Here is a 26,810-nt window from a genome sequence, read left to right on the forward strand (position 1 = left end):
ACAGTTTAGTCATGGACCTATGATTAGTCCGACCCAGTAATAATAATTTTGGTCATTTGCATTTGAAAATGTGTCTCTGTTCAAACTGACTGTAATGTTTTAGACGTCCAGCCTATTTTATGTAAAAAAATTATGCTCATTTCACATTTAGATACAATGCTTCTATGGGTGGAGCCTGATTCGAAGCTTCGCAGCGAAACATGCAATTTTGTCTATATGTTAGTGTCAACGTTTAATTTTACATAGAACCACCAGTTTTCTGACAATAAGTTAATATACAGCCAATTACAATATACATTTCAATGTTTGATTCTTTAACTAAACATGTGTAAAGAAAAACACTTTCAATAAATGTTTTTAAAGTGCGTAAATAAATCCAAAATTGTAACCCTGGGTCGTCATGTGTAGGCGTAGCTTGTATGTTTGTTGTGGCAGAAGAGGAACACTTGCTGAAAAGATGGAGCCCCAGCTTCACCGGTGTTGTGCCGAGTTGTCGCGGGACTTTTGGATAATTTGTCACCGTTGATGAACCACACAAAGAATATTATATCGTTTTTAGACCCGCGAGGAACCGCGACGCGCATGCAGTTGTCGGCAGCACGGCATGCACGTAAAACTCTGCACAAGACCGGTGAATGGCAGGAGGGAGGGAGGGAGAGAGAGGGGGAGAGAGAGAGGTCAAAAATAAGCCTCAGTTTAGCTTTAGGGACAGCCCTAAACATGACAAATGATTGTTCATTGATCAGTTAGGCTACAGGCATATAGATTAGTTTGATTGAAACAGTGATTACTGCAGTAGTGTAGGCCACTAAATGTTTCAGTGTAACTGTTGCTGCCTTAATGTCCACAGAGTCACAGTGATACACAGAAGGACAGAGTAGCCCGTATAGATTTTATCTGTGCTGAGGATGAATCCACAATGTCGCTGTCTCAGTCCTTACATTGATGACAGATTGATCATAAAAGTGGTCATGTTGAAGATCATGTTTGGGTACGGAACCTATATCTAACTGGGACTTTGATGTTTGCAAAAACTTCTGCAAATGAATGTTTTCAGTTTCTGCTTTGGTATCGACAGTATGAATGAGGAAATGAAACGCTGCGTCAGACCGCTGCTTCAGGCTCCGCAGGAGGGGAAGAGTCAGAGAAACTCAAACCTTCTCCCGAGCAGCTGAGCTTTACAGCATAAATTGCTGGAGTTACTGATCTCGGTTTTTTTTTCTGATCTCGCTCTCTTAAACTGATAACGCAGAGTTTCCCTCATCTAAGGCTTAACATACTTCTAGTAATCCTGCTTTCTGAAACTGGCCATGGACTACAGAAAATTATGACAGATTATCAAATCAAAATTATTTAATGTGTGTAATGAGGCAGAAATGCATAGTGAAATGTAAAGAGGAGACAAAATAAATACCATAATAAAGAGGGTAGAAAATGCAAAGGAAGAATAACATGTTAACAAAAATATTAAAATTAAAAAATACATTTGAAAAACAATTAAGTTAAAGATTATAAAGGGCAATAAATAAATAAGGTAATTAATACAAAGGTGAATAAATACATAGAAATAGTATTTTAAGTGAGACTCCCAGTAAACATGGAGACCACCTGAGTAAATCTTTATAAATTGCATCATAAATTAGTATTTTAGTGTATTTTCCTTTATCACATATTTAATAATTATGAGTAATTCAAGGGTATATCACAATGAATTTAAAAATTGATTTGCCTTATCCGTACACAACACACACACACATATTATATGTGAAAAATCCAATTAAATCCACAAACCACTATGTGCTACCAAACCAGATACAGACATTTAACATCCAAGTAGAAGCACTGAGTCCAAAAGCTAATGTTGGTGTTGCAGTCAGAGTTTTAAGGTGTTTTAAATTATCACACTGCATAAAACAGGTCAAATATAGGAATATGGAGATCTCAGAATGAATAATTTAATTAAATGTTCTTTCTTATACTCACTTCAGGTTGCTCTGACTAAATGTAAATACATAAATGTAGATATACAGCACCTGGTACAGTCAGGAGAAGGACGACAAATCCTCTCGCTGCTGCTGTTAACCTCATATCTGCTCCTCGCGTCTCACTGTGTGACTTCAGAGACATTAAAAGATGTCTGCAGCTAAATAATGTCCACAGAAGTAAATCATTCGCATCAAAAACACTTCTACCTAACATGAAAGGAAGTTATCTTGATAAGACAACGTTACTCTGTAAAATCCTCCCAACTTCCTTCCTCTTTACATCTTTACATGAATAATGAACCAAATATACAAGTAGACTTAAGTTCACACTAAAAAGTAACTTGCTTTGTTGTTTTTGCAAACTATGAACTTTCTGTCTATCTATTTAAGAGAGTGTAACAAACTAGTTTTGAGGCACTTCAGAACATCCAACAAACAACAAAGACCATCTAAGGAAATCTTATCGTAAATGTGGTCATAGTTTAGGGTCTGTCAGTGATGCTAAACTAAACAGGAACAGAAGGAAACAGTTTGATGCATCGCTTGGATGCACACCATGGGTTCAAATTGTTGTGCTGCATCAGTGTGGAAAAAAGTAACATGATGCAGTCTTATTGATAGTATAAGACCTATTTTTCAAAAAAAAAGTTACATGAAAAGACTAAATGTTACAAAAAGTCAGACAAATTATATTTACAGGTGAATGCAGTCAAATACTTTACATATACTAAAAACAAAGTAATTTCTCTAGGGCATATAATTCATTTGTAAATTATTGGAGAGGCATATCCCAAGAAAATATTAACTAAAAGAAAGAACTAAAAAAAGAAACAGAATTATCATAAATGCAATATATGTTTTGGTCGTTGACTGTGCTGTACAATGCAGATGGATCCTCTCCAGGTTCCTGACCTCTGGATCTGAAAAAAAAGATATTGTTTGAAAAAATATAATTACCATCACATCCCAACAGTGTTTTAGAGTTTAAAATATAAAAAACAGGGGAAATGACAAATCAACACATTTATTTCATTTGTTATGTCATCTGAATCTTGCAGTGAGTAGTGTTGTAGTACTCGAGACCGGTCTTGGTCTCGAGTACTACAAAAAAACGTATTGCTTCAAATGCAACCAATAATCCTACTTAAAAATATGTTCCCCCTTCCTGCGATGGTAAGCATGGAAAAGGAGTGTTGAATAAAGATGCTTTTGTTGATTTCAGCTCTTAGTGTTTGTATGTGGGTGTTTTACTGGGAATGTGGATCTTTCAGATCAACCTGAGAAGTACCTATGATCTCGTTCCACATTTTATTGTGTGTCATGTAATGTGGGGAACTGGTCTTGGTCTCGACTTGGTCTCAGCCCTTAAAAGTCTTGTTTTGTCTCAGTCTCAATAAACTCTGGTCTTGGTCTTCACATAGTCTCGGTTTGGGTTGTCTTGACTACAACAATTGTAGTGAGGATAATGTGAGAAGAGCTGCTCACCTCGGGGCAGTATTACTCTTAAATGTGACAACAGCGTACTCCATGAAATCTTGTTGCTCCGTGTGTCTGAGGGAGCGAGCTGGTCTGATGTTGGAGTAGAGAGGATCTGCCTGGTTGTTGGTGAAGTGAATGCTGGCATACTGAAGGTTATCCTGCTCCTCTGGCTGTTCAGGTAGAAACTGCACAGACATATTTTACATGAGTGGGTTTTTCATCTGAATAGTGAATTCTTACAGATGATTGCAACCAGGACAGAAAAGACTGAAGCAACTACAGCTGTGGTAATGATGGAACAATTCCTCCTACAGGACTATAGGTTTTTAAAGAGTGACAGGAAAAAAGTCACCAATGAAACCCACAATATTATCAATTTATAGCATGTAAAAGTGCTTAGCAAACAGATAATTTATGCAAAGGAAAGACCAAAAGAAGTTAAAAACGAGAGTCCTAATATCCATTAAAATTTACACAAACAACAACTATATAAAAATGTATTAATCTGGGGAGTTTCCACAATTGTAAATAAAACCAATGTTTCTAGTTTGCCTTTCACACAATTCTGATCCACTTATTTCCACATGTGACCTTCAGCCTACTTTTACAAGACCCACATTTTCACAGATTCTTCCTTTTAATGCAATAAATGTAAGTTTAGATATTCAGTACCTGACACAGAGAGAAGGGAGACGACAAATCCTCTCGCTGCTGCAGTTAAACTCATAGCTGCTCCTCTCATCTCTCTGTGTGGCTTCAGAGACAATAAAACATGTCAGCAGATAAAATAATGTACACAGGAGATATACAGTATCAGTCACATCAATAAACAATTCTACTTACAGTGAAGAAGGATGCTGTCTTTAAAGAAGCCTTCCTCTGTGGTCAGTAAGCAGTAGATAGATATCAGGCTGTTAAACGACTACATTTCCTTCCTCATTAGATTATTAATATTCACAAGCTTACTGCCAGTTAACATCAATATCACAATAAAGTGTAACATTTTGTTAATTATAAACATAATAAGACAGACTAAGAAAGTAGTGTTATGGCCTGTTGGTATTAAACCTGTTTCACTGTAAAAATCCCAGACACAACACATTTTTAAACTCTCCCTATTTTAAGCACCAAATCAAGACTGGTGTAAAAGTTGGTTTGATGCATCACTTGACACTTTCAAGTGCATCTTTAGACAGTGAAAAATTACCTTTATACCAGTTTAAGTTCAAAGAGATGTGCTGCAGCAGTATGGGATGCAAAAAGTCTCATGCTGAGCACAGTGATTATATATAAGTATTGAGAAACATTTCAGAAAGAAGAAGTGGATTATATGAAAGCGGAATCTTTTTTTAACAATTACAGTTTGCAACTCACTCACAGTCATTCTGACTCTTTATCTCTGTGTGAACTGAGGCAGGATGTCACACAGTCTGCAGGTGCAGTGAAGGAACAGGAATGCATTGGACCTGTGAATGAGGCTGTTTTACTGAACGTGATGAAAAGCAGAGTTTTAATTACAAGAGGAGGAAACAATTTTTGTTGTGTTTTCACTTTTGAGTCAGGTTGCTTTTCTTTGCTGAGAAATGCAGAACACTGAGACCTGAGAAACTCACATGTACATGTAACACATAATCAAGTGGACTGGTAGGATCTGGTAGGGACACATAACAGTGATTTGACTAGCAAGGACCACGCCACAGCGATGTGTGATTTAGAGGTACATGCAAATACGGAATGCATGGATTATAGAGGATGGATTAATGCATATAGAGGGGAAGGGTGATGGTGGAAGAAGGATGTCGTCTGATAGGCTGCTGGCCTGAGAGGGTGTACAGAAGACCGGGCAGAGAGACTTAGTGTGGGGGTTCCGTCTCAAAAGAGTTTATTTCAAGCCCCCAGAAGAGTCAGATTAAGGTCGGGTTTGAGTTCCTCGAGCCTGGGTCATAGCGGAGGAACAGACTTGGACTGAAAGAGCATTTGTGCTGAAATTGCGGTTGGACGTGAGGTCCTGAGAGGAGAATGTCCGATGAAAGGTGACGTGATGCTATGTGTTGGTATGTTGAGAGCTTTGTAGCTTTGGTAATATTGTTGTTATACATTCGTGCCAATAAAGCTGATTGAATTGAATTAATGAGAAGCTTGGGCAGATGCGGTAGAGGATGGATTCCTGTGACGCGTCAGAGAGGTTTCTTAGCTGCAGAGCTGGTAAAATGACGTGGCTAAAACGGTGAGACTGGTATTGGATGAAGATGCAGTATGGTGCTGTGGCCCGGTGTCTGAAAATGAATAAGAGATGAAAGGATGGATTGCTAATGGTCCTGTGGTGGCAGAAATGCGAGCTGCCCTGAGGATGAACCGATGTATAGCGATATTCATGAGTCTGCGAAGGAGTGAGGTGAGGAATTTCACTTGTTTCAAGTTTTTTGGCCTTAAGTAGCAAGTGAAATATTCTTGTTCTGTTGGCAGATAATTTTGCTTATTTTAAGTAAGATTTCCCCCATTTTAATGCTTTTCTTTCTTGTTTTTGAGAGCTCAGTTTTTGCAGTGTAGTGTTATCTGGGTGGATGATTGTGGACTCACTAGACCCTTAAAACCCCCAAAGATGGCGGCTGTGATGACGAGGTAAGTTTGTGAGTGCTGAGGAAGGAAGGCTGGACTCGGTGTCTAGAAGTCTAACTCTAATGCGATCGTGGCATGGGTGAGGAGTGTCTGGAAGGACTGCGACTGAAATGATCATACCGAGGTGCAGCGCTGGAGTCTGCTGGTGTGATGGAGTAGTGCTGCTACGCAGAAGGAGCAGACATGCAGAGCCTGCAGTGTAAGAGTGCGGCCCCGGTGTTTGAATTAATGCAGACCAACGTGCCCGCTTGATGAAAACTGGCCTGCCCTGTTTGTCAATTCCCTTTAGCGTTGGGATATTAACAGAAGGATGTGAGTCTGCGGGCCTAGGGATGATGTGAGATGGGGGCGTGGCGGGTGAGAAACGGTGAACGCTGGGGTGTTTCGTCAGTAAAAAGGGGGCGTGAATGGGGGAGTGGAGAGCTTCCTATGCATGCTGAGGCTGGGTGAGGGGCTCCGATGACCCCTGGTCGGAGGTGCGGATGGTGATGTCAGATAGACTGGGACGGTTGGATGGATTACAGGCAGATGACATCTGGTAAATACTGACACTTCAAGAAAAGGCCGGCAGGAACATGGAGGCTGGGTGAGGGGCTCCGATGACCTGCAAGAGAGGGATGTACGAGCTGAATAGATGCGACCGTAGAATTAAGAGTTGAGAGCGCTCCAGTATGTATCCGGGTTAAATTGCTGGGTCTGGGATGGAGTCAAACGCCAGGCCTGAATTATTGTGCCAGTCCGCCCCTGGTCGGAGGTGCGGATGGTGATGTCGGATAGACTGGGACGGTTGGATGGATTACAGGCAGATGACATCTGGTAAATACTGACACTTCAAGAAAAGGCCGGCAGGACCATGGATCTTGAGTTCAGTTAATTGCTGGGGACATGTATCCTTAACGTATGGAAGAATGCAGAGGCGGTGACATCATGCGTGATGCCACTGGCCGTGGCCGACCCTGGCGGAGAACCGGAATTGTGCGAGGCCTGGTGTTTGTTGTTGCCTGAGTATTGCTGGAGGCTATGTTGTGGTTGGAGGGAATGTTTTTCCCTCTGAGGAATTGTTGGAAGTCCAGTCACTAATGTCAGGCTCCGTTTGTGGAGGAAGAGACGGCCGCGCTGTGGAGGAGGGTGTGCTGCGCCGTGAAGAGTTCTTACAGGACATAAAGATCACCTCCGGTAATCTTTATGTCTTGTAAGAAATTTGCTTAATCATTTTCTTTCATTCGTTAGATGGCGTATACTGTGTGTGTGTGTAGTAAGTAAGTAAAGTTTGTTTGTATAGCACCTTTCACAGATAAAAATCACAAAGTGCTTCACAATAAAATGTAATACAACACAACAAAGTGTGTGTGTGTGGATTTACATAAGGCACATGTTAGAAATACCAAAATAGAAGGATGTTTTTATCTTTAAATCCAACAGAAAACCTAAAGCACATAAACATCACAGACATAAAGACACAAAATGTCCAACAGTCCAGCAGTGCTGAAGACAGGAGACCAAGCAAATGATCCTGGTTCAGTGTCTTTGGACACCACCATGTCTACTGATGACCTCTAGTGGGTAAATAAGCTAAATGAGTGCACTGAACAATGAAAATGTGTGTCAGACATGATTTTCCCACGTGGCATTTTCTGACATCATCACTTCCACAAGGAAACTTGATTGGACAGATCTTGTAACACTAATCACTTAAAAATATCTGACTTCATCTTTTCACTCATGTGTTTGTGTGGATGGATCAGAATAAGTTAAAACCTGGACCCATGAAGTGTTTTGCTGAAGAACACAAAAGTGTCCATTAAAGATACAAAAACAGATAATCAGGGAATTTCTCTGATGATGCACAAGTTTGATCTGATCCAAAGAATTTAAACAGTCTAAAGACAAGATAACAAATCCTGTTTTAATACGTTTTCATTGTGAGTTATTTTACAGTGAAGACAGAAAATAAGAGTTAATTATGCAACATGTCTACAATCTCATGGGGAAATGATTTGGTTTTCATCCAGTTCTACAATGAATCACCAAATAGCACTGAGTTACATGCAGTTAATGTGCAGTACAATAGGTTAAAGGCTCCACCAGATGGTGTCATGTCAGTGGAAGACTGGATGTAAACTCACACACTGAAGGAGAGCGGGACTTCTCATATCCTCCTACAGCACAGGAAAAGCTGTCTGCAGGATAAAAGTAGGCTGAATAAGAATTAGATGTTTGTCCCCAAATGTTCTGTCCATTCTTGTACCAGATGTAGGAAGGATGACCAGGTGGAAGACAACTGCTGTGACACTTCAGCTCTGCCCAGTTTTAAGACTCATAGACCTGTAATCTGCTCACCTGCACCTGGAGATCTGAATATGTGAATAAGGAACAGAAATCTTAACTTTAGACTGAACTGTCAACATAGAAACACAGTAACCTTCATAAGATGTTGAACATTTGGAACTAAATGAATAAATATTCAGATGAAAATGTTACCTGTGACAGACAGAGTGACTCCAGGTGAACCAGTATATGTCCCACCTGGTTGGTTTGTTATGAACCTGAACTTGTACTCAGCTGAGTCGCTCTCTCTCAGGTCGGTGATTCTCAGAGTGCAGTAGGGCTCACCACAGCTATGTGTCAAACGACCTGAATAGTTTGTGTCCATTATTAGATCCACATTACTTTCTTTAGTAAACCAGAATATTCTCTCAACTTTAGTCTCATGGCCATTTGTTTTGAGTGGGTATGTATATTTGGAGCACATATCAACTGTTGATCCTTTGAAGGCACAGATCTTAGTAGTAGAAGTGTACGTCACTCCCCAGTCATTCTGGCTCTGTACCACTGTAACACAGAACACATCAGAAATAACAATCAACATTACTAACATCATTTAACAATCAGATAATAAGACAAAGTGGATCATACTACCGATATGATTTGGCGAAAATGTAACCTGGACAAGTTTCAAGGTCCTCAGTTGTCTGACTAATTATCTGCAGTCATTGTCATAAAAAGTTCCTGAACCTTAACTGGAATAGAGAATTTTATAAGATACCAATATATATTACTATAATTATAAGGTTTTTTTAAATCATATTTTGAAATATTTCTGGTTAATTCTGCTTTGGCCTATTCATTAAAAAAAAAAAAAGGGTCCTCAAAAAAGTGCCTGAAAAGTGCAGCTTATGTGTCAACACACAAGTTATCCAAACAGAAAATGAATAAAAGGACATTTTACACAGTTTACTGGGATAAAACAGAGGGACATAAAATACTCTACTGTATTGTTCTTCCCCCAAGGCACTTTCTAACTCCAGATATAATTATTCAATGCTTTATGACTTTTTTTGATGTTACAGAAAAACTTTCTCAGTTATACACAGTCAGTGCAAAGGAAGATTTCTACAGTTCATCTCTATCTGCACTGAGGCAGGACATCATCCAGTCTGAAGGTGCAGTGAAGTGAACAGGAAAGGATCAGACCTGTGACCTTTAATGCAGTTTACTGACCGGGATAAAAGGAGAAATATAAATTATTAGAGAGTCTGTGCTTTTCTTGGTCAGTTCTCTCTGTTCACTCTGCAGTCAGGTTGCTGCTGAGTTAAGTGTGAAAGCTAAAAATAAATCCAGCGCACTGAGGTGTGGAAGAGTTTCTAGCAGCTAAACATAAGATAGCAGAAAACTGCTATCAAGGTCTCTGACTTTAGCACCCGCTGAATGAGAGTAAATTGTTGGTAGAGGCTGTAAAATCATCAGACCATCCACCACTTTGACAGGGGAAACATAAAATTACAATTTGCCTAAATGAGCTGAATGTTGTTTCGTCATTTAGGCTATCTAGGTGCATACATTTCTAAAGTGATACAATTTCTGTGTGGAAGGCAACATAACTTGCTTGCCACAGCGGCAGGCAGTAAAGAAAGATAATTTTGGACCCTGCTGCTGTCAACACAGACCACAGAAACATCACTGAGGTCAGACAGTACAAAAGGAAGTAGCAGGGTTTCGTGCAGATGAAGATATGAGATAAATTGTGCCAGTATGACTTCACTGTGAGACCAGAATCTCTTTAAAAACCTTCTCCGTGATAAAAATAGTTGCAGATAGGAGCTAATCATCCGCCATCTTCTGCAACCAGAGTCGACTTTAGAACACATTAAACAGGGCAATAGGTTTTCACAGGGTGAGAAGGGAACAGTCATAACTAAAACCCCAAATATTCTCAGTTTACAACATGTGTGACTGCACACAATTACCTTATGTAAAAGAAAAGAGCAAAGGACGATGGCCATCACAAACCACGATCTTCTTAATATTCATTACGACACAAAAACAAACAAAAAATGATTAAAAAACAAATTAACATCTGGGGAGTTTCTACAATTACACACAAAACCAATGTTTGTAGCGTTTCCTTTCACACAACTCTGATCCACTTTTTTCCACATGTGACCTTCAGCCTACTTTTACAAGACCCATATTTTCCCAGATTCCCCTGTTTTAATGCAATAAATATAAGTTTAGATATTCAGTACCTGACACAGAGAGAAGGAAGACAACAAATCCACTTGTTGCTGCAGTTAAACTCATAGCTGCTCCTCTCATCTCTCTGTGTGGCTTCAGAGACAATAAAACATGTCAGCAGATAAAATAATGTACAAAGGAGATATACAGTACCAGTCACATCAATAAATAATTCTACTTACAATGAAGAAGGACGCTGTCTTTAAAGAAGCCTTCCTCTGTGGTCAGTAAGCAGAAGATAGATATCAGGCTGTTAAACAACTACATTTCCTTCCTTTTTAGATTATTAACATTCATGATGAGCCAAATGCCAGTTAACACCAACATCAAAATAAAGAAGTAACGATTTGCAAACTATGAACTTAATAAGAGAGAATAAGAAAATATTGTTATGGCCTGTTGGTATTAAACCTGTTTCGCTGTAAAAATCCCAGACACAAGCAAAGACCATTCAAAAAGAGAAAACACATTTTTAAACTCTTCCAATTTTAAGCACAAAAACAAGACAGGTGTAAAAGTTGGTTTGATGCATCACTTGACACTTCAAGTGCATCTTTAGACAGTGAAAATAGTTCAAAGAGATGTGCTGCAGCAGTATGGGATGCTAAAAGTCTTATGCTGAGTCTGGGCTTCACAGTAATAATTCCCACTGTGTTCAGCTCTGAAGTCAGTGATGGTGAAGTTCTGTCCTGATGCTTTTGGTGAGTCTTCATTCTCCTTGTACCAGGTATAATTAGCTGCTGGGTTAGCATCACTGCTGCAGGTCAGAGTCACTGAACTGCCCTCCACTATCTCAGCAGAGGGACTCACTGACACAGAGGGAAGCTTTGGAGCATCTGGAGGAGAAAACATAAATCAACAAAAATTGAGGATAGATTTCTTTGTTTTGTGTTGAAATGAGTGTGGAAGCATCTGAAATTTTGGAGGTGGTTTTGTGACTGGCAGCAGACAGAGCTATGTGTTTTGGCCACTTGAATTATACTCATTTACATCTAAGAAGATACCAGATGAACGTGCATCTTACGTGGGTAAAACAGAGGAAAGTTATATCACCCAAAATTATTGCAGTGTGTTGTAAATACTGCATTAATGGCCCGATTGACTATCGAAAAGCAGAGTTGGATAAATATACTTAATGATATTATATTACTAGCTAGTACAAGATAAGATATCAATAAACTGTATACGTCATTTATGTTCTGACATGTACATTCATTGTCATAATTGCTATTTGAAAAAAACAACAACAAACAATTGTTACTTTTCTCCAGATGACTGTTGATGTTTCTACTGTTATTTAATTGCATGGGGTTCAAAACCTTTGCCTTTCCTACATTTCAAAAGTGTTTGCCACCCAACAAAATCCAGTACAGTATATGGACATACAGGTGCATCTCACAAAATTTGAATATTGTCAAAAAGTTATTTTCTTCTCCTTAATTTAATTCAGAAAGGGAAACTTTCATATAATCCAAATAATAAAAGCCTTCTTTTTTTTTTTTTATCTTGATGATTACAGTTTACAGTTCACCGAAATCAAAAATCCATATCTCAAAATATTAGCTCATTTCCTGGGTTAGGTAGCTTTGGAGCATCTTCAGGAGTTTTAAACATATTTTGGCTTAAAATTACAATGATTTTGTAAAACATAGTCTGTTTTTTGTTGATTGTTTATTTTCTAAAGTTAAATGTTTATTCAAGAGAAAATTAAAGAAAGTAAATGTTATTTTTGATTATTGATACTGCACGTGTGTTTCTGCTCTCCAATAACACTCATTTATAGCAAAATTATTTTCTCTTTTTAATTTTTACCTTGACTATTTGCTATTTTTTTATGGAAATAACTATCCCTCATTCCAATTTTTGTAGAATTTAAAATTAAAACAAAAAGCTTGAATGAATTAAACTGCCTGATTGAAAATACATTTTGTTCATAATAAATGGATCATGTTTATGAAGAGGAACTAAAAAATGTCAAAAAGGTAAAACTGAATTGTTCTTGACTATTTTGGTGAAACCTTTTAAACCAGATTATATTATTTTAATGGAATAATTAGGAGTGAACTCACACACTGAAGGAGAGGGGAACAGCTCATATCCTGATACAGCACAAGAATAGCTGTCTGCAGGAACAAATGGATGATGTGCATGAAAATAAACTTTATTTTCCTGAATGTTCTGTCGATTCTTGTACAAGATGTAGGAAGGACGATCAGGCAGCCGACACTTGCTGTGACAGGCCAGCTCAGTCCAGTTAGAAAACTGGTTGACTGTGGATCTGGGATTAACCAACAGAAATGTTATTTTTAGAATTGACAGTCAGTTCAGTTCTTTTACTATCCCAAGTGGAAAACTTGAGATGAAGTCAGTTCACATGATAAAACACAACAAGTATCACACAAACAACCCAAGTACAAATGCAAAACAGAAAGAAATACATAAATGTGCCCACCATAGACAGTACACTAAAAACACCTAAAAACATAAAACAATCTCTAAAATGCAAGGTTAGCCAAGACAAAATACACACTGGCTAACATATCCTAAACATTTGAAACTGTCTTCCAGTGAAAATGTTACCTGTGACAGACACAGTGACTCCAGGTGAACCAGTAAATGTCCCTGTTGAAGTGTTGAACTTGAACTTGTACTCAGCGGAGTCGCTCTCTCTCAGGTCTCTGATTCTCAGAGTGCAGAAGTTGTTTCCACATTGATGCTGCACACGATCTGTTTCCAGATCCACATATTGATCATTTCTCTCTTTTGTGAACCAGATTATAGTATGGTCGTCATTTATTCTGGATGGGTATCTGTATGTGCAGCTTATGTCCACTGTTGATCCTTTTAAGGCACAGATCTCAGTAGAAGTGTAACTCACTCCCCAGTCATTCTGACTCTGTACCACTGTAACACAGAGCAGAAAACAGTCAGATTTATAACAGCAGAGGATAGATTTTAATATTTTATAAAAATGAACGACTAAGCTGACTGCGAGTGACACACAAACACAGGTTTTGTGGTTACAGACACGTACATTCATGGTGCAGTGCATTAGCTAAACTGATCCTGAAGACTGTGGAGAAAACTCACAGACTGAAGGAGAGCGGGAGTTCTCATACCCATTTACAGCACAGGAAAAGTTGTGTACAGGATCAAAGGAGCCTGAGTAAGTAGATGTTCCCTGCCTGTACTGTCCATTTTTATACCAGACATAGGACAGATGATCAGGTAGATGCTGAGACACTCCAGCTCTGCCCAGTTAGAAGTCTTGTAGATGTCTAATCTGGTCACCTGCACCTGGAGATCTGAATACGTGAATAAGAAGGCTTCATTTTAGACTGAACTGCCAACATACACACACACAACTAACGTTCATAAGATGTTTAATACTGGGAACTATTGTTACCTGTGACAGACAGAGTGACTCCAGGTAAACCAGTATATTTCCCACGTTCTTGGTTTGTTATGAACCTGAACTTGTACTCAGCTGAGTCGCTCTCTCTCAGGTCTGTGATTCTCAGAGTGCAGCGGTTCTTATCTCAGCTATACGTCACGCGACCTGAATACTCCGGGTCCGATCTCAGATCCACATAAACATTATCACTCTCTTTCGTAAACCAGAATGTTTCCTCAGCTTTGGTATCATGATTATTTAAGCTGGAGGGATATATGTAGGTGCAGCTTAATTCCACTGTTGATCCTTTTACGGCACAGATCGGAGTAGAAGTGTAAATCACTCTCCAGCCATTCTGACTCTGTACAACTGAAAAACAGGTGACTTCAGAATCCAAAATCCGATCCATAACAACATCAGAGAACAGACTTCATTTTACTTATTTATTTTTGTAGAACTTAATTGAACTACTGTACATTTACAAAACTACTTCCAGAGGAGTCAAGCTATTTGCCACAGAGTGAAACTAGTGTAACTGAACTAGAACTGAAGTATAAGTATTTTATCAGGTGTTTCCGTTTTTAATGATATCATAGGCATATTTATTTCAGACATAAAAATGTCTCTGCATTAGGGGTGAAGCAGGAAAGTACCACCTTTTAATACTTTTTAGTAAAAGTGCTTACTGAAACCTTGTATTTAATGTTTTTTGGAGATCTGACACCAAAACCCTAAAGTTGCTTTGCCATTTTGTCCATTCGGCTGGTGCTGATCCAGCAGATGGAACAATTTTTGAAGATCAACTCATCAATTAAAAACAGATTTCTAGGTGGTCCAGGGTCCCTGCACTACTTTGAGCTCTGAACTAAAGAAATCAATTTCTGCCAGGAAGTGAAAACAATTATAGAAAGAACAAAAAATCTAAATTTTAAGATACTAAGTACAAATTTTTACTTCCTAAGTAGAAATTGTGAGCTGGTGCTTGCTCATTATTTTGACTTAATATTCAAGAGAAAGAAATGCATTGACACTGACTCAAGCATTCTGCTTGGCAATAAAACAGGTAGTTTTCCTGCAAATCCAAGTGAAAAAGTGATTTTACACAATTAAAAAGGTTGAAGACTTCACTGTTTGAGACTCAACAAGAAGAGAAGCAGAATGATTGAGTGATTAGCATCATTTTTATCAGACCCCCACCTCCTACCAAAATATCAATTCAATTTCAATTCAATTCAAATTAGCTTTATTGGCATGAATGTGTAACAACAATATTGCTAAAGCATCATACATACAACATAAGAACAATCAACCCCATACATTTCATTAAACAAGTAATTAAAGCGTATGTGTGTGTTAAAAAAAAATAAAAAAATAAAAGTATCTTTTATTTAATAAAAAAAGTAAATAAATAAAAGTAAATGCAGATATCACTGCATTGTGCTAAAAGTGCCCACAGGTTGACACAAGTAGTCGTCCTTCTATGGGGATGAATAATTCAAGTGAATATCACATTGAATCCAAGAATGTATTTCCCTCCTCTGCAACCCTTACTGTACACCATCCATCCATCCATCCATCGTCAACCACTTATCCTGTGTACAGGGTCGCAGGGCCTTACTGTACACATTAAATGTATTCAGATAGACTATATAATATACGATAAAGTCCACAAACCGCTGTGTGGTAACAATCCAGACACAGACATTTATAGACATGAAATGTCATGTGAAAAGAACGAATGTAATTTAGAGAGGAAAGAACTGCAAACTCTGTAGTTTCATCTTCAGCTTTATTGATCTCTGGGAGGAAGTGACATGTTACAGCATCACAAGAGACTGCTGAAGGAAGCCATTAAAAAACTGCATAGACTATATACACATTAGCTGAGATAAGAGAATTGTGAAGGTAATTATGCAAAACTCCCTCACTTACTTACAGACACTGTGGAGCAGCCTCAGCCTTACTTTTTTAGTTATTAATGCACCTCTTTACTTTTATTTTGACTTACTGATGTTGGATATCACTGTAACTACTACTCCTGAACTAAGAGTAGAGTCATACGCACAAAATAAGTAGCTCCTAACTAGCTGAGTTTTATGAAACTCCATAAAAAAAATAAGGGGTGTTTAAGTCCTAACTGTAAGACTCAAACAAACACAAACAAGTTTAGCTCTGAAAGTAGCTCCTATGTCTGAGAGGCTTAACTTCCTCTGGTGCACTAACAATTAATTCAGGTACATTTTGGTGTCTCCAGGAAGAGGTTTGGCAGGATGGAGAGTTGTTAGAGAACAGAGATAAAAGGTCACTGAATACTGAACTTTCAAAAAGACTGTAAAAAACATGTTACACAAATAATATTCAAGTTAATGCTTTAAGTCATAAAATACTTTACACATTCTTTAAAGCTGCACATGCAGAGTAACAAGCTAAGCTGAACACTGGTTACATTTACTCATTTAGCTGACGCTTTTATCCAAAGCAACTTACAACTGCTAAATATGTCAGAGGTCACACGCCTCTGGAGCAACTAGGGGTTAAGTGTCTTGCTCAGGGACACATTGGTGGATGTGTCGCAGTGGGAATCTAAAGGCATGTGTCTTATCCACTGCTCCATCACCACCCCTACTGCTATACTGGTGGATGTTATGTTGAAAAAATGAATGAAAGTGAAAAAAGTTTATAAAGAAACATCATAAATGCAATATCTGTTGTGTTCATTAGGTTTTGTTGACGGTGCTGTACAATGCAGCTGGATCCTCTCCAGTTTCCTGACCCCTGGATATTGTTTGAAATAATATAAATAACATCATATCCCAAACTTGATACTACAAATGTAAAAATAGAGAGGGAAAATGCAAAAACAACACATTTATTTCACAGTTATTTCATTTTAATCTTGTAGTGAGGATAATGTGAGAAGAGCTGCTCACCTCGGGACAGTATTACTCTTACATTTAACAACAGTGTACTCCATGAAATCTTGCTGCTCCGTGTGTCTGAGGGAGCGAGCTGGTCTGATGTCGGAGTAGAGAGGATCTGCCTGGTTGTTGGTGAAGTGAATGCTGGCATACTGAAGGTTATCCTGCTCCTCTGGCTGTTCAGGTAGAAACTGCACAGACATATTTTACATGAGTGGGTTTTTCATTTGAATAGTGAATTCTTACAGATGATTGCAACCAGGACAGAAAAGACTGAAGCAACTACAGCTGTGGTAATGATAGAACAAATATCCCTGCTTCACCGTGCATTACAGAAAAGAGCTAAGTAAAGGAATTTACAAGGAAAGGACAAAAAGTAGGAAAGCTTCTGGATCTACTAGGAATTTAGTCAGATCCATTAGAAATTCATTGCTGTGAAGAAGGACGTCAAAAGAGAAACATGAAGTCCTTCTCAGTCAGATTCATTTTCTAGAAGCACTTCTTGAATAAAATCCGTGACTATTCTCACCTGTTCCCTGTTGTCTGGTCTCTCTTCAGGCTCAGACGATTCCTTGGAAGCCCTCTTTTTCCTGGTTAGGAGAATAAATAAGAAAATAAATGACTGAACGTTTTAGATTGGACAAACTGACCTTCAGTGATTTAATGTTCAATGATTCAGTTAAACAGAGCTGCTCACCTGATCCACATGAAGAGACAGAGGGAAATGATAACCAGGAGAACAACAGTGATTGTTGTAGCAACTGTTAATTTCCCTGCTCCTGAGAAATGGGGAACAGAAGAAAACACAGACAGTAAATTAGAGTGTTACAGCATGTTTGGACCCATTGCTCCCATAGAGTAAGAGTAAAGAAACTGATTTGGAGCGTTACAAAGAAGAATCTAAAAGCCAAAGTAGATCAGAATGTTCTCTCTAAAAAGAGATTATTATCTCTCTACGGTCAGAGATAGAAAGCAGAGACAGATCTGAACCAAGTACAGTGCATTTGTGTTTACTGTATTAATGCAAAAATACAAAAAGAGTCTGAAGAGTTTTGTAAGAATTGTTTGCTTTTGCAAGGGATGTATAATGTTTTGTTTTATTGGTGTAAGATTTTGTGATTAGTGTGTAGAGGTTTTCAAAAATAGCTTGAAAAATTGTGTCAGAAAACACTGTAATGTCCCCAGCTGAGGTCCACAATTTCCTGCACTCACTGAAAACATACAAGCTGATACATTTGTGTGTGTGTGTAGCTGAATGCAAAAACGTACCTGCCACAACAATCAGATGTAAGGTGGAGTTATGACGTCCTCTTCTGTTCTGGGCTTCACAGTAATAATTCCCACTGTGTTCAGCTCTGATGTCAGTGATGGTGAAGTTCTGTCCTGATGCTTTTGGTGAGTCTTCATTCTCCTTGTACCAGGTATAATTAGCTGCTGGGTTAGCATCACTGCTGCAGGTCAGAGTCACTGAACTGCCCTCCACTATCTCAGCAGAGGGACTCACTGACACAGAGGGAAGCTTTGGAGCATCTGGAAAAGATAAACAAACAAAAATGAGGATAGATTTCTTTGGTGCTAATGTTGTATTGAAATGAGTAATAGTTATGTGTTTGTACGCTGTTTTCATATTCTATTTTACCCTTTTAAAAAAGTATATTTTAAAGTTTTTTTTCAATGTTGCTTTTATGTAAAGCACTTTGGATTGCCTTGTTGTTGTGCTTTACAAATAAACTTGCCTTGTCTTGCCTTATGTTTGTGGAAGCATCTGAAACTTTGGAGGTGGTTTTGTGACTGGCAGCAGACAGAGCTGTGTGTTCGGGCCACTTGAGTTACACTAAAATCTAAAGCTGTGTTCACACTGAAAGTGAATCCAGCGTTTTGGGAGGCTTGAAAAATTCGATCAGTCAAGTCAATGCAAAGATGCCAACTCATGCGAATTTGCTCTGGGCGGTGCGGACGATACATTTGTTGCGACATTAGCTTGCTCGCACAAGTGTAGTGTACAATATATGTGCATTTGACTCATAACAGTTTAAAATAGCACTGTAGCAGCAGGGCAGAAGGTCAGTGACCTCCTAAGGGGTAAGCAGTGATTGGTGGTTATATAGGGAGTGAACCCTTCTATAGAATTTGACCTCTGACCCTGTGTTTTGTTACCTCAGAATAGCACTGAACCCTTCTATGGTATCTAGCAGATGTCTGCACATATCCTATATAAGCTGTTTGATGTACAGAGAGACAGAGTGGCCATCGGGCTGGGTCACTCTCCAAGCTGCTGCAGAGCTTGTAATTGATGCTGAACTCCTTGATGTAATAAACTTTTATGATCAAGAACAGTGTCAAGCGGCTTTCTTCTCAACACATCATCGCAACATTATTGTTCGGACACCACACAAATTAAAAATGTTCAACTTGAGTGAGAAATTTGTTGGACGCTATGTTGCGAAAGCCTATCAGCGGTGAGATTGTCCGGCATTGTTTGAAGAGGACCAGGGCAGGGAGAGCGGGGAATCAAAATGCCACTGGCTGACAGAGAACGGGGAAGTATACGGGGAGCAGTGCTGCAGTTTTTGGACAAATAAACACCTGTAGTCGGACTGGATTATGCTCTGACAGCTACGCTGTTCAGCCGGGAGAAGCTCAAAGTTAGATGCTTTTATTAAATTAGTTTTTTAACTTTAGCTTTTGGTATATACACTAAAATCTAAAGCTGTCCCATGCTGCTGCAAGGTAAGTCACAAGATCGCTGACGTAATTACTGACGTAATCTGCAATCTGCGCATGCGTTGGCGTCTGTAGCTATCTGTCGGAAGCTCCGTCTTAAACCAGACTATTATCCAGTTTTGATCCACACTTTTTCGTTACATTTTTTATATCCTTTTTATTTAAGTTTTTCGTGGGTCAAGGATTTTAGTCATCCACATGGATTTTAAGCTCGATGACCGTAAAAACGCGATCAACGCTACTGATCACAACAAAGCTCCGGCAACTAACGTTATGCTAGCTGAGATAACTCTGCCCCATGAGGACTGCACACTCCTTAAGAAAGCGAACAAAAAGATTGCTGACCTTATGGAAGACATCCGACGACTTTCAGAGGAACTCAAAGAGAAAGATTCCCTGCTGACTAGCTTTAAGGATGTGGCTTCAGTACAAGCCAAACAGATTGTTTCTCTTAGCGCAACTGCTAACATCCAGGACATCGTTTTATGGGACCCCTCTAACCTTCCCAGGCTTTCCTCCTGCTCACTCCGAAGCATCAGTCAACCTGGGCTGAAGTGGTGGTCCGTGCTGCAAGAGAGGCTCGGATGGGGCTGCCTCTCCTCTGCACATCGGCCTCTCCAACCACTATGCAGCCCTGTCTGACGACACTCAGGTCCATCCAGCGGATGCACCTGCGGCTTCGAGTCTCCCTGATACGGATCTTTTTGGCAGTGCCTGCCGTCACTGTTGCATCTCCTTCACCGGCTACATCTGACGTACATCACACATGACGTATGTGAATGACTAATCATTCATGCAGCACACCTGGACACACCACCGGTCACTGAACAGATTTCTGCCTCACTGCCACAAACAACTGTCTCCACCTGCTGGCATGTAAAGCCTTCTGCTCCCAGCGTTGTTCCACAGACTTCTATTCCTGTCATCATCACGCATAGACCGGTAAACCGAAATGTGCACATCCCACACAGAAATATTAGTAATCTCTTAAGGATTAGGACAACTGCACCAACTCCAGCACCCAGAACAAACTAATTTAAAATGGCTTTCTTTAATGTGAGATCACTTTCAAGTAAGACTTTTATCTTAAATGATTTTATCTTGTCTGCAAATCTAGATTTTATGTTTTTAACTGAATCCTGGTTGCAAATGAATGACTATAGCCAGCTAGCTGAACTGTGTCCGCCTCAATATGATTGTTTTAGTCAACCGAAGGTCAGTGGTCGTGGTGGTGGGTTAGTGAGCGTGTATAGGAAAAATTTAAATGTACGCTGTGATGAATTTACCTCCTTTGAAGTCCTCACTCTTAAAGTTGGAGGGCTGCAATCTATCATATTTGTTATAATTTATTGCCCCCCAAAACCGCCTGAAGGATTTTTATCAGGACTTCCTGAATTTTTATTTACTCTGGTTTTAAATTATGACAGAATTTTTCTTTGTAGCGATTTTAATATTCATGTTGATGACCTCACCAATGTTAATGCAACTGACTTTTTAAATATGGCCACTTCTTTTAACTTCAAACAACATGTCAAAGGGCAAACCCATAACCTTGGTCATACACTGGACTTGGTATTTTACCCTGGGTGTCAGCATTTCCTCTGTGGAATCAGTGGACATGACCATATCTGACCACAGATGTATTGTTTTTAGCTGCGATTCGCCTGTTACTCATGCAGCCTCACCAAGCTCCGTGTGTTCTCGCATCTTTAATGAACAAAGTGTTTCAAATCCCAGGTTTCTGTTTAAGACTGTGGATCAGCTGGTAAACCCAACTCCTCCTTGTGCCTCAGCTGGAAGTTTTAACCAGTTTTATCCCATCGACTTGTCTGAGCTTTTAAAAACAGTATCACAAAGAGAGTGTCCTCCAGCCCACTTGATGTAATACCTACAAAGTTTTTACTGAAAGTAATAGATTCTGTTGGGCCCCATTTGATCTCTGTTTTCAACAGCTCCCTATCTACTGGTTGTGTCCCTGATTATTAAACGGCTTGCGTGAACGCACTTTTAAAGAAACCTGGTTTAGATCCCTCCCTCCCACATAATTTTAGACCAATTTAAAACTGCCTTTTATTGCAAAGATTCTAGAAAGAATTGTGTCCAAACAGCTGCTCACTGTACTGGAAAATAACAAAATATTTGAAAAGTTTCAGTTTCAGTCTGGTTTCAGGAAGTACCACAGTAAACAACTATGTCTCCTCATTCTGTCCAGTTAAATATGGTGTGCCTCAGGGGTCGATCTTAGGACCTATTTTGTTTTCCTTATATCTGCTTCCCCTTGGACATATTATCCATAAACATGGCATTTCTTTTCATATTTATGCTGATGACACACAAATATACTTGCCCGTCAGATCCACAGACCCTGGAATGCTGAGCTAACTTATGTCAAATAATTTCCTCCAGTTGAACTCAGACAAAACAGAAATCCTGGTCATTGGGTCCCAGCAGATAGCAAAACAAATACTGCCATCTGCTGGTTCCCTAGCAAATACACATTAAGCCTGTGGCAAAGAACCTTGGTGTTTGGTTTGATAGTAATTTAAATTTCGAGTAGTACACCACAAAGCTAAATCGATCTATGTTAACTTCTAAGGACACCAAGACCATTTTACATGCCTTCATCTCATCACGCCTGGATTATGGCAACAGCCTTTTCACCTGTTTAACCCAAAAATCTATTGATCGACTCCAGACTGTCCAGAACTCAGCTGACAGGCTTTTAACCAGAACAAAGAAATATGACCACATTACTCCTATTTTAGCTTCATTACACTGGCTCCCAGTATGTTTTAGAATTGACTTTAAAATTCTTTTGATCACTTTTAAAGCTTTTCATGGTCTCTCGCCTTGTTATATTTCTGAACTTGAACACATACCTTGAGATCCTCAGGCAGAGGTCTGTTGTCTGTCCCAGAGTCTCGACTGAAAACTAAAAGCGACAGAGCGTTTGCTGTCAGGGCCCCGAGGCTCTGGAACAGCCTGCCCGAGGAAATCAGGTCAGCTGAGTCAGTGAACTCTTTTAAGTCCCTTCTTAAAACATACTTTTATAGGAGAGCCTTTCCCAATCTTATTTGACTTTATTTTATCCCTTTTATTTTATTCTATTTTACTAATTTTATATTTATCTTAAACGTGTATTTTAGTCTTTTCAATGTTTTCATGCTTTTATCTTGTGTAGTGAACAACAATGTGGATTTGTGCATTTTATATTGAATAAATCTAGAGCTACTCTACCCCTAAATTCCTTTCTCCTCCCCAGAGAAGAAGGGGAGGGGTCAAAGTTGCTTTCTCTAAGTGCTAGCCCGACCATAAAACTGGCACCATTTTGTTTCCGAAGCTGATAACGCGGGGCCTGACTGTTAAACTGACAAAGGGACACGAACCAGCCATTGGCCTCTCCCTGAACAGCCTATCAAAACTGCCCCCCCCCCCACACATGTTTCCGTGGCAACTGACCTTATTCTTTGTTTTATCACCACATCAAAAAGGAAAACCCTTGTCTCACCTAAGTGTGACATGGTCCAGACACTGAACGTTGAATGGCCAGAGACTGCAGTCTCCAAAGACTCAAAGCATTTAATTAAGTTTAATTAAATCTTTAGTTATCTGGTTAGGTTTGCCTCTAGTTGAGTAGTTATGTTAACTGTTGTTGCTATCCGTTGTTGATATTAGTGCTGAAAAGAAAGTTACTTGTGCAGTGTTTTTATTTTCAGCAAGACACTCCTTCATCTAATGTAATCAATGCTTGTTCATAATACTTTCCTACAAAATTCCTTTAGAAATGATGACAAAGAAATCTTTTACTATACTCTTAATCGCCATCTTGAATTTAAGGATGAATCAACAATATCCCCCAGTTCCTAAGGAGAGATGATCTTTGATTTAATCTAAGCTTTCCTCATGTAACCTGAGCTCCCCCAAGTGGACGAAATAAGTATTACATGCCCTTGTCGGAAATGCCTTAAATGTATAAATATCCTGACCAATAATGTGACAATTGTTTCCTGTTATCAAATGCCTAGAACAGTACAACCGTTCAACCATTGAGGTTCGATTGTGGAAAATATTTGATTATAAGACGCGCAAATAGATTTCTTTTTAGACATTAAGTTTAGAAAGGCAGTCCCTTGGGAAACCTGAGACGCCCCCTGGGGAATCACGCCCCAGGCAACAAAAGAGCGACACGCGACCTCGCTTGGCTCTCTTCTCTTCGCTGTTGGCACTCTTCCGCTCTGCTCGGCTCTCTGGACGCTTGGCGCCAGGCAACGCCCTCAGTGAAACAGGCCCTTTTGTTTCGCTTGAAGCTACACACGTGAAGTGCGACATCGATCTGCCCTTGTTTTTATTTTCTTTATTTCTTTTGTTTGTTAAAGTTATCAGTCCGTTAAGTTACACTGGACTAATTCAGGAACGACCAAGTTCCATTTTAAGCCTTTTTCGTCGAGCCAACTTCACCGAGGTCAGACCAAGCCACGTTGTCTCGCCAGCTACAACGAAGGAAACCTGAAAACAGCCGAATTGCCAGACGGAGGAGGCGTTTCAATCAGACACGGAGGACCCCGGAGAATCCCTAGCAAAAAGCCAGGACCGGGTAGCTAGCATGGGACCCGTGCAACAGGCCAAAAGCAGACTGTCGACAAGCAGTAAGACTTAACACACGTTCTGTGATCAGATGTCCATTTTAACTCCTAAATTATAGCATTAGTTTACTTTCATTAGCTCTTCTATGCCTTATGAGTCAATGCTTCCCACAATCGAACCTCCAGGCTCATTGTTCAGCAAATGTTTATGTTCCCTGTATCCAACCATCTTCTTATCACATTAGTTAGAGAATAAATTCACTGTAATATAATCAAGAGCTGTGTGTGTTGCCTATTTCTACGTCCCTGCCGAGAGAATTGACTCTTTAGATATGAGACTGACTGACTGATTTAAGATAATTGAGCGATTAAGGGTGGTGCAGAAAAAAACAAGGTACAAAAAACACAAACGTCTTGAGGCCCATGCTGAAAAATGTCCCAAGATAAAATGTTTTACCCACCACAGTCAGCTCAAAATAGTGCTAACATCGTCAGCGTCAACCAGGCACAGAAAGCTGAAGTTCTTAGCCAGTTACTTTTATCAAGTGTTAGCAGCAGTTCTAGCAATGTTACACCCACTGTCAGGGGAAGCGACCATGAGCAGTAGTGCACTGCTACTTCTCCAACAAGGACAAGCAGTAGCCATGAGGTGGTGGCTGACAATGTTGTTGTAGAGTTGGATGGAGGAACTGCACAAGCTAACTTTATAGAAGAATGTGATGATGTTATTGTTTGCAAAGTAATGTGGCGACTATCCTAGTCATGCTGATCATAATGGGACAGCGAGTGAGGCTGAGCCCATGGCTGCTGTCAACTACTTTGCACGCCCAAAATCAGAGATGTTTTCCATCCTGTTCAAACTACCACCCAAAATATCTCAAAAGAATCTCTTTTATTGCAGCTATGGAACAAAGCGATCGTGGTTGACATATTGTGGGAAACCACACACACACTGTACTGTTCTGTGTGCTTGGCCTGTTCTAAACAAGTCATTAAACCCATTTACAGTAGGAATGTGTGACTGAAGCATGTGTATGAGGTGCCCCAGGGACATTATTCAGAATTACTATGCATATACATGTACTTTTCCTCTCACATACACATATGAAACCAAACTCATTCACATACTATACTGAAAAGTTCACACACACACACACACACACACACACACACACACACACACCTGAAACGCTCACACAAATACAAGTGAAATGCTTTTACACTACTGAAACGTTCCCACACACACACACACACATGAAAACCTTACACACATACAAGTGAAATTCTATGGTTGGTCCCAGCCAATGATCCCAGCACTTCAAGTTAACATTAAAGCTATACACCAAAACTTTAAATAATGATTTATATGTTATTGACATTATACATAAGATTTAAAATGCCTTAATGATTCTAAGTCTTTACTGTAATTGTGGTTTGCAACATCACAATTGTCTAAACGTGAATCAGCTTTAAACTAAGTTTTAGTGAATTCAGATTTTCACATAACTTTAGTTATGAGTCAATAATTTGGATGTCACTTGATTATAGTGTTTCTTTTAATAAGTCAATGGTAAGCTAATGCTAAAGTTAAATATGGTAACATGAGCTATTTTCCTTTCATAATGGTAGCCATAGTTATTATTTCCACTTTTTGGCCTATTAAGGCATTAAAAGGCCTTCTCTACTTCTATTCCCTGCTAGGAAGAGCAGCACTGGATCTCCTCATCGTCCACTGTGGTTTTAAACATCTGTATTTTATGTCCATTAAAAAAAATGGTTTATGGTTCCCATTGCAATAATTTCTAAATATATTTATACTTTAGACTTATTTTGTCTTTACTACTGACTGAAAATGTTCATTTTACATTCTGATTGTCAATTTAAAGAACCAGTTCATCATGCAACACAGATAAAACATTGAATATTAAATCTTAACTCTTTCGCTAAAGGAGAGCAGTCTAGTGTAAGTTGTGTAGTGGGACAACAGTGTGGATTTGTGCATTTTATATTAAATAAATTTGAATTACTCAAAACTATCCCCTTCTCCCTGAGAGAGAGGAGCAGGGAGGTGGAGATCAACTTTCAACAGACGGCTGAAGAGACCCCAACAGAATGGGGGGTGGAAAGGTCACTTTCTCTAAGTGCTATTCCCGAGCAGTTGATCGTAAAACTGGCATGTTTTGATTCCGAAGCTGATAACGCTGTGCCTGACTGTTAAACTGACAAAAGGGACATTAACCAGCGATTAGCATTTCCCTGAACAGCCTATCAGAACTCCCCTTACAAAGGGGGCAGGAAACCCTAAACTACCCCCCCACACAACCGTGGCAACTGAGCTTGCTCTGTGTTTCATTACCCCATAAAAGGGATACCCCTTCACGCTTAAGTGACAATATCCAGGAACATCCTGAACTTTGTGTAAACAAAGACTGCAGTCTCCAAAGACTTAAAGCATTAACTGTTTAATTAAATCTTTTAGTTACTTGATTATGTTTGCTTCTATTTGAGTAGTTATATTACCATGTTGTTGCTATCTGTTGTTGATATTATTGCTGAAAAGAATCTAAATAAGTTACTTTTGCAGTGTTTTTAT

General features: G+C 39.3%; 1 protein-coding gene and 1 long non-coding RNA gene across 2 annotated transcripts in view; both read right to left on the minus strand.

The window, feature by feature from the left end:
- LOC119892174 (B-cell receptor CD22-like) overlaps positions 1–26,810 on the minus strand; it is a gene marked incomplete at its 3' end in the record, with an annotated part of 107,756 nt that overhangs the window by 25,333 nt on the left and 55,613 nt on the right. The gene's annotated exons all lie outside the window — the stretch shown is intronic.
- LOC119899332 lies at positions 2,782–4,328 on the minus strand. The gene is made up of 3 exons (XR_005443803.1): positions 4,137–4,328; positions 3,471–3,649; positions 2,782–2,905 (listed from the first exon to the last, which is right to left on the minus strand). It is a non-coding gene; the product is annotated as an uncharacterized LOC119899332 (long non-coding RNA).

This window comes from Micropterus salmoides, unplaced genomic scaffold (assembly GCF_014851395.1).
Source record: "Micropterus salmoides isolate LMB-PRFRI ecotype aquatic unplaced genomic scaffold, ASM1485139v1 Ms_hic_scaffold_1, whole genome shotgun sequence".
Taxonomy (NCBI): domain Eukaryota; kingdom Metazoa; phylum Chordata; class Actinopteri; order Centrarchiformes; family Centrarchidae; genus Micropterus; species Micropterus salmoides.